Source organism: Acartia tonsa, chromosome 2 (genome assembly GCF_053477335.1).
Source record: "Acartia tonsa isolate MP-2025a chromosome 2, ASM5347733v1, whole genome shotgun sequence".
Classification (NCBI taxonomy): domain Eukaryota; kingdom Metazoa; phylum Arthropoda; class Copepoda; order Calanoida; family Acartiidae; genus Acartia; species Acartia tonsa.
The window spans coordinates 21,988,155-22,001,162 of record NC_137261.1 but is presented as its reverse complement, the minus strand read 5'-3'; the positions used below and the strand labels follow the sequence as shown (position 1 = coordinate 22,001,162).

Below are 13,008 nucleotides of genomic sequence, written 5' to 3'. Positions count from 1 at the left end.
TGCTGGGTGCGGGGTCAACAGCGGTCATGAGATGGATAGTGATATAATAGGATTAGTGCGGGGGGTTTGTTATCATAAGTCACAGCGAAGCAACTCTGTAAACGGCCTGTCCGTCTGGGTGTCGTATTACCACATCTTAACCATAACACTTTGGTTAAGTGTGACTTCCGAATTTGCGGGAAGTTCTAGAGATCTTAAAGTCTTTCAAGGCAAAACCCCCAATACCAGGACCATCAAATTCAACAGCAGGTTTGAGTATAGATTTATTGACACAAACTATTTCAAAGTCCTGAAATTACAAGATCAATTAATAAACAGAATAAAATATTACTTGTTAACTTAAAACTTTGAGCACTAAAAAAAATCTTTTTGTCTTATGGTTAAAGAATCTTTGGGTACTTTGGCTTTAAAGGAAAATTATTTGGTTTAATAGACCATTGTTAAATGCATAAATATAAGCACATAAAAATTACTAAAACATAATATTTGAATCATAATAAAGTTTTTTGTGTAGCTGGCTAGAGCCTTAAAACTTAATAAATCCGTCCTATATGCCATACAATTATATATGAAAACGAAGAAAAAACTACCTGAAGTTCTTTAGGTTTAAGCCCCTGGCATACTAGGGTTATACACGCACTCTGAGACCAATGTTAGGCCCGACTCAATTCTCCGAATGTCTTTATTCACACACATATAAATCAGAAGTGGCGTGGCTTCACCCAAACATAAACAATCTTAAAATGCCGCAATTCTTTAGGAAAGTCAAGCAAGGACGACATTTTTTTGGACTGGAATTATGGGATAAGGAAATTAATTTCGATCTTGATAAACACAAAGCTTCCTCGAAAAGAGGTTGAGACATAGAGGCTTCTAGGGGGCGTAGCCGCTAGTATGCATAATTGCAATACACCAGACAGAAATAAAATTGGCTTTGACCGCTTTGAATAAGAAAAGACTACATGGAGAATGGTTAAAAGTACAAGAAAATGAAACTGCAATAAAACCAATTTCAAGAATATTTCATTGTAAAGAATTGAATATCAGTTATATAACAGTAAGGTTTAGTTACACATCCCTCACTAGACATGAAATAACGAGATTAATTTACATCATTTCTTTTTTCATATTAAATCAGGTTCCTTTGCACACACAGGGGCACAGTTTATTCTCTATGTTAAACAATCTTTTTGGGTGACCTGACTTTTCTTTTGAACAGAGCCATCTGTAAAAGCGAAAAGGTCCTTTATCAAGCAAGATAAAAAAACTATTTGATTTCTACTCAGAGAAAAGAAAAATTTATGTTAAGGTGTTATTAGATAATTTCTCTTTAGACTTTAGTTGTTAGTTAAGTAGCTTGTTGGTTCAGTGATATATTATCCCTGAGTAGCAAGAAAAAAAAGTCCTTAGGTGTAAACAAAAACTTCCCTGCCACAAAAGTTTTAAGACTGTAATTTTCTAATATTCTCTTTTTTATTAAGGTGTTAAATAAGGCGGCTCGGAAACGGGAGAGGTGCAGTACAGACCAAACAAACAGATCAAAGCAAATTTCAAGTTTTTACCAAGTTTAAAGTGGATAAGAAAATACAAGAATGTACCACTATGTACTAGTAGAGAAAAAGAAATAAATGAATAAATCAACAAAGGTAAAATTTGATTAAGTTTTCTTTTCTTTTATTTTACTTCTTACAGTTATACAAAACAAATATCTGATTAGAAAGTAAAATATATATACCACAAAAGGTAAAATATTCAAGCACACAAGTATATACTAATTAGAAATATTATTACAATGGATAAGATACCTGGTAAATATAACCAGAACATATACTGTATGAAATGAATACTACTTAAAGACTATGCCCTTAGATTTAGAATATTATATTTATACCAAGTCTTTTGGTATTTTAAGCTTTAAGAAAAATTTAAATTGAAATTGTTTCTAAGTTTTTATGTATGCTTAAGACTCTAAGGTAAAGTTTAAACTAGAAAATAAATACAAGTGTTTAACACTTGGAATCTTTAAGGAGAATGTAAGCTAAAATATTTCTAAGTTCTCTTTTATTCTTAGGGCTTTAAAGTAAAGTATAAACTAAAATAAATACAAGTGTTCTAGCACTTGGAATCTTTAAGGAGAATGTGTGTCAAAATATTTCTAAGTTCTTTTTTATACTTAGGCCTTTAAGGTAAAATATAAACTAAAAATAAATACAAGTGTTTAACACTTGGAATCTTTAAGGAGAATGTAAGCTAAAATATTTCTAAGTTCTCTTTTATTCTTAGGGCTTTAAAGTAAAGTATAAACTAAAAATAAATACAAGTGTTCTAGCACTTGGAATCTTTAAGGAAAATGTATATTAAAATATTTCTAAGTTTTTCTTTTATACCTAGGGCTTTAGAGTAAAGACTAAACTAAAATAAATACAAGTGTTCTAGCACTTGGAATCTTTAAGGAGAATGTGTGTCAAAATATTTGTAAGTTCTTTTTTATACTTAGGCCTTTAAGGTAAAATATAAACTAAAAATAAATACAAGTGTTTTGACACTTAGAATCTTTAAAGAAAAATTGTATATTAAAATATTTCTAAGTTTCAGGAAAAATAGAAGAGAGATATGACACTTAGAAAATTCAAAGAAAACTCAAGTAAGAAAATGGCAAAGTATGAAATCTGCTTAAGAACTCCTTTATACTCTACTAATAGAAAACCTTATTGAACCTAAATTATAATGCTAACCTGGATTAGAGCTAGAAGCTGAGTAGTGAACAATCTTCCCAAGACTGATACAAAAGTCTTGAGATTTGCCCTTTTTATACTAAATTCTGGCTATGACATCAGAGCTTTTAGCTTGTAAAATCTAGATTCAATTTAGGTCATGATAGTAAAAAGACTATAAAATGAAAAGCTTCTAAAGCACTAGATATCTTATGTAATACAATTGTTGAATATATGTTAGAGTATTTGATTTTCTTTTCTTGTTTTCAGTGTTCTTATTTGTTTCTGTTTTCTCGCGTAGTAGTTGGATGTCTGTGTTTATCCTAAAAAAAATAGTTTTCAGTTTTTGTAAATATTTTCATCTTATGATTTTTCTTTACCTAGTTCTGCCTGTGTATTATCCAAGAAATATTCCCCTGAGCGTGTGTGTGATATGGAGTGTTAGGCCATAAAATTTTCTTTATGCTAGGTGCATAGCTTCTCTATACTTTTTTCTGTCTTGCACTTATTTAGGACATATTTTCGTCCTAACATGCTCCCTATTGTCACGAAAAAAAACAATTAAAAAAAAATTTTCTTAAGCCATACCTCAATAGTGAGCTTTAAGCTAGGCTGTCTACAAGACCTATCAAGTCTTAAGGTTGTCTCTGTTCTGCTATATGGGGCTGAAGATTGTTTTTCAAAACACTATAGGGATCTCCAGGCTCCAGGTTGCAGACATACCTCAACAATTATTCTTATGGATCCACAGGAAACTTTTGGTAATATATTATGTGAAAAAAAAAATTTTTACTCAAGTGTACTTTTATTTAATGAGGATTGTTGAACCATAGTGCATAGTTGTGTTCTAATCATAACTGAAAGCCACTGAAAAATGACAATACACTCTGTGGTGATATGTAAGTAGTGTATATGTTTGATAGTTCATATACAGATTGCATCATCAAGAATAAATCTAATCCACTTGAATTTGTTCTGGGATCCTGTTTTCTCAATGATTTTTTTTTTTTTTTTTTTTAATGATTTTGTTTTTCAGGTGAAAGCATCTCTCATTCTGTAGTTTAAGTTCTTCTAACTGAGATCATCAACATATGTTGCCAGATTTAGAAATCTGACAGTTTTTGCAGGTTTTTCCCATAGATCCTTGACTGTGAGGTTGGTCAGATTGAAAGTTGAATAGCTGTGATGTAGTGTGAGAACTGTCATAGTTTGGGCATTTATCCACCATGTAACCAGTCTTATTAACTCAGTACTTATAACTGTATAAATGCTGTATCCAGATCTCAGCTGTGCCAGGATAGATCTGGTTGTTCTGGACAGGGAAACTCCATTCAGGGATGTTATGTTGGTTATGTCAATGCTGTACATCCACCTCTACTACAGCAGCAACACTATCAGTAGCAGCAGCAGAGCCAAGAACTAACACACACAATCTCCCATCCTTTAAGAGAGATCATTAACATCAACAGTGGGTTGAAACATCATAAGTTGATCCTACAAATAGAAAGATTATGCAATTTCTTATTATAATTGTTCAAGTGTCTATTTTCTTTTTCTTCTGGTCCAATTGTTTTTTATGATTATTACACTACTGTTAATTATAAATAAAATTATGTTTCATAAATTCTACAAAGTTATTAGATATGGATTTAGATTTACAAATGAAATTATGTTTAACAAAATTTACAAAGTTATTAAATTTAGATATAAAAGTTTACATTCTTTTTTTTTGTGCAGAATGTATTTTTCTTCTGAAGTTTATGTAAAATATTAATTGCATTTGGCTAGAAAATCTTTTATGTAATAAAGTCATACTTTTTCTGTCTTATTTACATTGTACAATTACATATTGTTACTTTTAGATTAAAAGAAAGGAAAAGGAAAAAATATATATATATAAAAGTAGCAGATTATATATTTTTGTTTCAGGGCATCTGAAATAAAAAAAAGTTTTTATTTATTTTTACTCTCTAAAAGTATTTGGAAAAGAAGGTGGGGTAGCGTTCTTTTATTTTTTTAAATTATAGTTTCTGTTCTTAAGTTTAAATACTTTTTTATTGTTGTCTTTACCAAAACTCTACTTCTTTAAGACTTATTTATCAAAGTGCTATAGAAAGTAAAAAAAAATATTCTAGAAAATTGTTCTCTGGTGTATATAAATTCAATTGTGGCCTCAAGCTCAACAAATGTTTTATTTTAATTGGAATCATATTACTTCTCTATTGTAAAGAAAAATGATATAAAAAATTGTAAGCTAATATAATCCAAAGAAAAACACTTGACATGGAGTAAAGCTTGATTCCAATCTTGAAAACAACAGATTAGTACTAATGGATCTTGTCAGATTAAAAGTAAGTTCAGGAATTCCACAAGGTAGTGTGTTGGGTCCTGATATAAAAAAAATAGGCGTAAAATATCATCAACCTCATAACTGTTACACACTTTATAAAGACGGTTGGAAAAACTAGATGGTTTATTGGTTAAACCGCAAGATACCATCATGATAAAAACAAAATATGTACTTTGAATTTTTATGGATAAAGTGTTATACCACATCTGGGATTTGCTAATCTAATTTGTTTACCTTGGCTGATTGCATATATTCCAGTGCTAAAGGATGTCTAGAAAATGATTGAATATTTGATATCAACATTTTTGCCCAGAATTTGGAAAGTAGATTAGGAAAATGTATGGAGCCACAAAAAGGAAAATGAAAAACAAGGTTGCCAGAAATGACTTGGGGACAGCATACTCAAGAGTGTGTCATTTAGGCATGTTGGAGTGCTTACAAGGAAATATGGAAAACAAGTCGTTGCATTCTCTTGATATAGCAAGAAGGTACAGATAGCTGGATCCTGAACTGAAAGAAAAAATTGAAATGACCAAGATATCAGTTTCAATAAATTTGAAGATTACTATGAATGTTCAGCTATTGCAAAAAATGAAAACTCTAATCTCTAAAGATTTAATTCTTTCATAGAGATCTATAGCTAGAGCCAGGTGGAAGATATTGATGGTGGGTATGATTTTACAAAAGTAACTGATTAAGAAAACCTTTTCTTGTTTAAGGAGATTTGGAGCAGATATTGATATCAAGCTGGACTATAAAGAAATAATGGAGTAAATGATTCCTCTAGATGCTAGACCACAAAAGATAAATCAAAGCTTTCTTTTTTTATCTGATAGATTGAAGGTATCAATTAATATTAACATCATAGTTACAAGGTTTTTAGGATGTTATCAGTTTTTATTTATGGAGCTGAATGCTGGAGAACTGTGAAAACTGAAACAAATCAACTTAATGCATTTCACAATAGCTGCCTAAGAAGAATTTTGCAAAATATTCTGGCCAATCAAAATATCAAACATTGAGCTGTATTCTAAAACCATATCAAACGTTGAGCTGTATTCTAAAACCAAGTGCAATTGAAATGAAATAGCAGAAAATGAAATATAAAAGACTAAGGTGGCTGGGATAAAATAGGTTTCCAAAAAGTACTGAAAATGGAATTCCACCACTGGTAAGTGAGAACAGGGATGACCAAAAATGACCTGGAGGTAGAGCACTGAAATACCTAATTAACTTAAAATTAACATGGGAAGAAGTAAAAAAAAACTTGTCAAAGACAGGAATTCATGGAGGAACAAGGTGTCCGTATTCTCTGAACTTTACAGTCAAAAAGAGAGACAATAACACACTAAGTTATGTATTAAATGAAGTTTTTCTAGTATGGTGGAGGAGCGGTTGGTGGTTTGTTAAGTACCATCTGAAAAGTTCTGAATAACAAAAATCCTAGAAAATCAAAATCCTAGAAACCTTGGGTTATAAACACAAATTAGGTTTCAATTTTTAATGGTGAGCAAGATTTTAACAAAACTTTTATTTTTACAAGGACTGATAAATAGAGTGATGTATATTGCAACTCAACTGTTACCATAGATATTAGAGAAAAATCTTATGTCTAGATAGACATTCTTCAAACAACGGTGTACACAAAATTATCAAAAGAATCAGGATATTCTACATCTGTCTAACTAATAATACTGCATACTAAGAAAACTGCACAATGAAGTGATGGGATATAACATAAGCCCAGATGGAGTGTTTTATCCATGCAGCCAGATCATGAGTAAAGCTAGTGTATATTATTTTCAGAAAAGAGAGTATGAGCAAGTCTTGTCTTTTTGGGGAAACTTTAGTTTTTCACGTGCAGATTTGATTTATCTTTATTCCTTTTTTTTCTCCTACCCTAGAAGTGTCACTGATTGATTGCAGAAAGGAAAATAAAACTATGCAACTGAGCGTGGCCTCTAATGTTTTGATTTTAATTTTTTTGGGGAATCAAAACAAAGCATATTGTGAGACATATATAAAGCTTCTTGTGTATTACAGAGAGTGGAAATGATTTAATAGTTTGGTAGAGACTTTACCAAAAAAGTCCAGGTGCATAGTAACTTCCCAGTATAGACAAGCGTGTTTATATTAAAATGTAATAAGTTTCATAAAAAGTTCTTTCAAGTCATTAATAGCCAACTATGTATAATTATGATCTATAGCATTGTTTTATTTATTCGTTGATATACCTCTAAAACTGTATTATTACATTTTAATTAAAGTAGAATTAAGCCATATAATATTTCTGTAATATTCAAGTTTAATCCGAAAATTTAAGAATCGAGTTTCGTTGCTTATTTTAATAAAACCAGAGTCCTGACCTTAAATAATGAATAGTTTGATATTTAAGAGAATATCCTTGATGTTTTGCATATTACTAATTATCATAGTAATTTTCAGAAACATGTAAGAGATTAAAGCCACTACATTTGTGTTCGTACCTGATGTTGATTGGTCCTGGCAATGGTAGGATGTCTTCCAGATTTAAGATCTGAGACTTCTATGGTTCCTTGAAGTCAACACATACCAGAAATTGTAAATGGTCATTTTTGTTTATCGCATAATTTAGATAAAATTATTTTTAATAACACATTTGTATATATATATATATCTATTCATATGTGGCTACTTATCAATCTATAATTTTCATTGTATAAATACTAAGGCATATTTTCTCTTTTAATTTTAATTGTTTTTAAATGTGAAATGTACACATACAAATATAAAATATTTCTTATACCTTTATTTCTGCTGTGCCTTTCGAGGACATTTGCCAGAACTCTTGGTCAGTGTGATGTATTAATTGAGCAGTCATCATAAGTATTGGTTGTAATATCAGTTGTACCAAATTGTTTTTAAGATCCTCTTTTTTCTTGCTGATGTCATTCATATGATGAAGACATACTTCCGTTTGGCTGGAAAACTTTAACTGTTGGTTGACACTAATTTGGTCACTTGTGTATTTGTCTCTGTTGGTTATAAACAGTTGGCAATTCCTAGAAAGAAAAAAAAACAATTATTATTAGTTATGGTTCAAAAAAGGAAGTTTATAAAATCAAAAGTTTTTATATCATTAAATGTTTTACTCTGGAAAAAGTAATGGTTAATATTATCTATTTTATTTCTGTTTAGAGGTTTATTATCTATTTTCTTTTGTCTAAAACAAAACTGTAATTTTATCTTTTACTAGTTGAAAAGAAATCTTTGGATTTATCTTATTTTGAAATGATTTTAAATTTAAGAAATTTATTGCTGCTTAATAGATAAGTTAATAATTATTGATAGTTATTATGTTATCATATTGTCTAGTTAAAGCCAAGAAGATAGATTGTTAGTTTCATAAAATGATTGATACTAGTTTAAAATGACCATAAAGCTTTGTTGCTCAGCATGTAATATATTGATGCCAATTTAAATTTATTCTATTTTGATTTTAAAGTTATAGACAATGTAATTTGTGAATGTAACCATTAATTTTTAAACTCAAATTAGTTTAACAAGTATTGTTGGGTAAAATTTAGTTTGCAAAACTAATACACACCCCTCTCTCCTAAAAAAAAGAGAAAAAAAAACTAATAAGCTACCGGATATGAAATAAAATTAAGAAATAGATGTAGATATTAGTAGTCATATCATGAAAAATCATATAATAAGATATTATTTAATAAAGGAGGTGCATAAGAAAAAAAATACAAGTAAAGAAAGTGTCTTTGGCTGGATATACCATTAGTTTAGAGAGTTTAGTATGATCTGTTTACGATCATGTAGTCAATGTAATTTCATTTAAACAAAAATTATTGTTTTGTTAGATTTAGTAGAAGTATAAGCCAAAACTACTAAATAACTATATGTGGCTAAAGAAGAAAAAGTTCCAAGAGTACATTGAAAATTAATCATGTTGAAAGAGTAATTTAGGAGGTTCCAATTTTCTATAACAAAATATTTTAAATATAGCCGTTATGGTTATCTTTTACAGTGACAATTCTTGTCATGAAAGTGTAAACTATTCAAGATTCTAAAATTTCCAAAATTATGATTTCTAAACTTTAGGGGAGTGGGTTTAGCAAAAAGATAAACAAACATTGAATTGAGGAAAAATAATGGTATTTGCTATCATCATAATGTTAATTAAGAAAATTGTAAGATGTATTTATATTAGGTGAGAATTGATATTTTATTTTATTGCAAAATATTAATATAAATTTTTACTAAAACTAATAAAATTTTTGGAGTATAAGTGCAGTTGTAGCCTTTTATAATATATACTAGTGTTTACCAAAATACCAGACAAAAGGGGAAATGTTTATGTTGAAACATCCTTTCTGTTTGGGGAAGAAAAGATAAAAAGGAAAATGCAAGTACTATCAATTTAAAATGATAAAATGATGTTTTAATTATGAATTAATATTTAGCTATCTGTTATAAAATAACTACAATATCATTCAAAGGAGAGAAAAAAAAGATATGATTGTACTTGTTGGACAGAGCTTCGAAATTTTCTGTAAGTGTAGAATATTAATAAAGTTAAAATGTAGCTAAAAATGAATAAAACAATAGCAGTAGTCCTTATGATTACTATTTCAATTTATTTTGTTTTCTTAATATAGAGTTAACAAAAAGTAGCGGTCTTTTTATAATAGGATAAGGAGAAAAATTATTGTGAATAGAAAAGATTCTATTTATAAGTTATAAGGTTAGGTAAAATGGGAAAACTGTCATAAAAAAAACTGCAAAAATTTATAATTATGGATTGAATAAATTGGTTGGTAAATCAATAGTAAAATAGGATTATGATCACTGTATTATTGTGATGTCTATCTATAATATAAGTTTAATAAAGTTAAGGGGCAAGAACTTAAACATTTATACTTATAATTATTTGTGAAAAGTCAAAAGTTAGCTTGTTAATCTTTTAATTTGAAACATATAAAACATTTTCCAACTTTAATTCAAAAGCAAGGAAAATAAATATTGACATTAGGGCCTTTAAGTTGTTTGTCGGCAATAGGTATGGCACAAATTAGTTAATATATCATTAAAATTATTGTTCAATATTCATTCTTTATTGTCGCAGAGAGAAATGAGTGATAGAGAAAATAAAATGTTGAGACATAGCAAAGGTAGACGGAAAATTCAAATTTTATACATTTGTTTACTGTTATATAAGAAAAAGTATAATGTAATAGATAAAAAAATTTCGTGTAAGGCCCAAATTTGAGGATAGAAGGGGAAAAAAATGTCTAAATATTTATTAAATTACTAAACACGATAGGAAGAAAACAAAAATAGAGATACTAGCCTAATAAATTAAGTATCTAGAATATTAAAACCCAGTTTGAGCACTTAAAATTATCCTAAAAGGTTGGAAAACAAATATTCATTCAGTTGTTAATAAATGGAAGCACTTGGAGGCTGAAAAAGGAAAAATAGTTGGAAGGATCATCTTTTCCAATTCAATTGTATTCGTGCTGACCTTAATTGGGTCTTTGGAAGTAACCAATGGTGTGGGATATTAACATATTCGCTGAGTAAAAAGCATATGGATATTAGTCAATTCAGTAATTATTGGAGGGAGGTAAATTTATACATTTATGCAGAATATTGGTCAGGGATTAATTATAGGTATTTTAAGTTTAGTAATCATATATGGTTATAGTTTAACATATCCACAATATCATTATTGGAAAAATGAGGCATTATAGACTTAGTATAAAATATGAAGAAAGGAGCTAGTAGAATAGAAAAATAAGTTGCATGCTTGAAATTAAGCCCATATTCATGCGAAAAAATTTATTGAATTACTTGGAATGAAATTTTTTGTGTCTGTTTAATTTTGTATATTAAATAGTGTAGAAAGAAAAAGTATGTAAATTTTTAGTAAATTGTGAAATATAAATATAATGTTTACCTAAATATAAAATATATTTAAGTTGAAATTAAGGAAAACTGAAGCTTTGACATAACTATAGATTGAGTAGAAACCAACGAAAAAATGGGCTTGCTATTAAAATTGGTCATGCAATCTAAGGGGGAAAAAAATGGTGATATGTTAGTTCTTTTATACTGAAATTTCATATAAAACTGAAGTTAGACATCAATGGGGCCTTTAATTAGATGTTATTATAAAATCAAAATATATATAAAAAGGCTAACATTATGTATTTCTGTCGGGTAAGTGACTGTGAATAGCTTCTACTGGAAAAGTGTAGTTGAAGTAAACCTAATACAATTAACTATTTGAGCAAAAAAAGATATTGGTTTCAGAACGATAGTTTTAAAGTTATTTATTAGTATTGATTATTAATATGGGGGAAAAAATTGAAAGTGAAAGGTCAAAAGTTTTTATAAAAGAATCATTCTAATTCAAATTAATGATTTTAATACCTGAATCCCGTCCAATTATTAACATTTGAGATGTATTTAGTTTATGAATCCATACTGAACTTGATAATGATATAGTTATAACAGAGAAGTGTTCATTTCTGCATAAAAAGTTATATGATCCGTGAAAAACTTTATTTTTCAACAGGAAGTAAAAATGCAATATTGGGGGAAAAATTGGTTAGATATTAGTCATTTTTCTATGTAATAGAGGAAAGGGAAAAACTTTTTTATTAAAGGTAGGAAATAATTTTGTAAACTTTACCTTGCAGAAATTATCAAAGAATCTCGATATGTAAACTATATAGTAATTTACATAATTAAGTTCACACGTATCCTTTTTTCAAATAACGGCTTGAGCAAACTAAATATTGAGGGTACTTAGCTGTGGGCACATAACAGCTAACTTTTCTTTTTTTTTTAAATAAAAGTTAAAATTGATTTAACGTGAGCTGTGCAGGTATCTAGTTTGTATTACCAGAGTAGGCTTGACATTACTGCTGATTTTCTATAAGTACATGTTGTTTTTGTGTCTATTACCTAATAAAGCAACTTATTCCTGCCATTACTACTGAAAAGAAAGAAGTAAATATCCAATAAGTTAAATGAATTTACAATTATTTCCCAATTATACTGGTTTTTAAATTGACATTATCAAAGAACTGATATGTTTAAAATGTTAGTGTTAAATTTGAAAACTCAATGGAAGTGTCACAACAATCAAATTCTTAAAAAAAAACAGTTGTTTTAAACTTATTATGCTGTATAATTTTCGTTTATTCAAGAAAGATAAAATATTTCAAGGTATTTCAAAAAATCAAAATGAAGTGAAAGTAATTCCATATTCAAATAGAACAAAGGTCCTATCAGTTAGGTCAATGAGAGTTTTAATTAGGCTTATTAGGGCAGCTTGAGTATTAAACACTGTATCATTGGAAGACTCAAGCTCACTTATAAATTGTTATCACCTATACAGACCTGTTATGGATTTTAATGCAATAAAGGAAGCCTTTTTATATAAAAAAAATCTGACAAAAAATATTTCATAAGATAAAAAACAGAAAAAGCCGTCGCTCATATGGGTTTAGAACAAGCAAATGAGAAACAAACAAAATTAGATGTCCTTATGAATACATGAGTTATTAATAAGAAAATCTTTGCAATTTACTACTTGTAAAATGGACTGTTGGGTATAAATTGCAATAATGTGAAATTTTTTTATTAACTGGGGTTATTTTAAAATGTAATAAATATTATTTAAGGATTTTTGTGATTTCCTCTAAACAAGCAAGTGGATCATGTGCAAAGGAAAATCAAGCAGCCTAGAGAAGAAAGAATCTATAGTTTTATCTCTATTGTATTATGTACGTCCTTAGATGGTTTTAAAAGGTTGGAGTTGTACCAACCAAACCTTCTTTGTATGTACAATTTTATCATGATTTTAATAATAGGACCTAACAATGTAAATCGATTAGGTTTCCAAGGTTTTATTTTGTATTTATATCTAATTATATTTTC

General features: G+C 28.7%; 1 long non-coding RNA gene across 1 annotated transcript; it reads right to left on the bottom strand.

Annotated features, from left to right (window-relative positions):
• Positions 1-2,964: 2,964 nt before the first annotated feature.
• LOC145312748 (uncharacterized) lies at positions 2,965-7,657 on the bottom strand. The gene is made up of 3 exons (XR_013877104.1): positions 7,551-7,657; positions 3,303-4,208; positions 2,965-3,037 (listed from the first exon to the last, which is right to left on the bottom strand). It is a non-coding gene; the product is annotated as an uncharacterized LOC145312748 (long non-coding RNA).
• Positions 7,658-13,008: the final 5,351 nt, after the last annotated feature.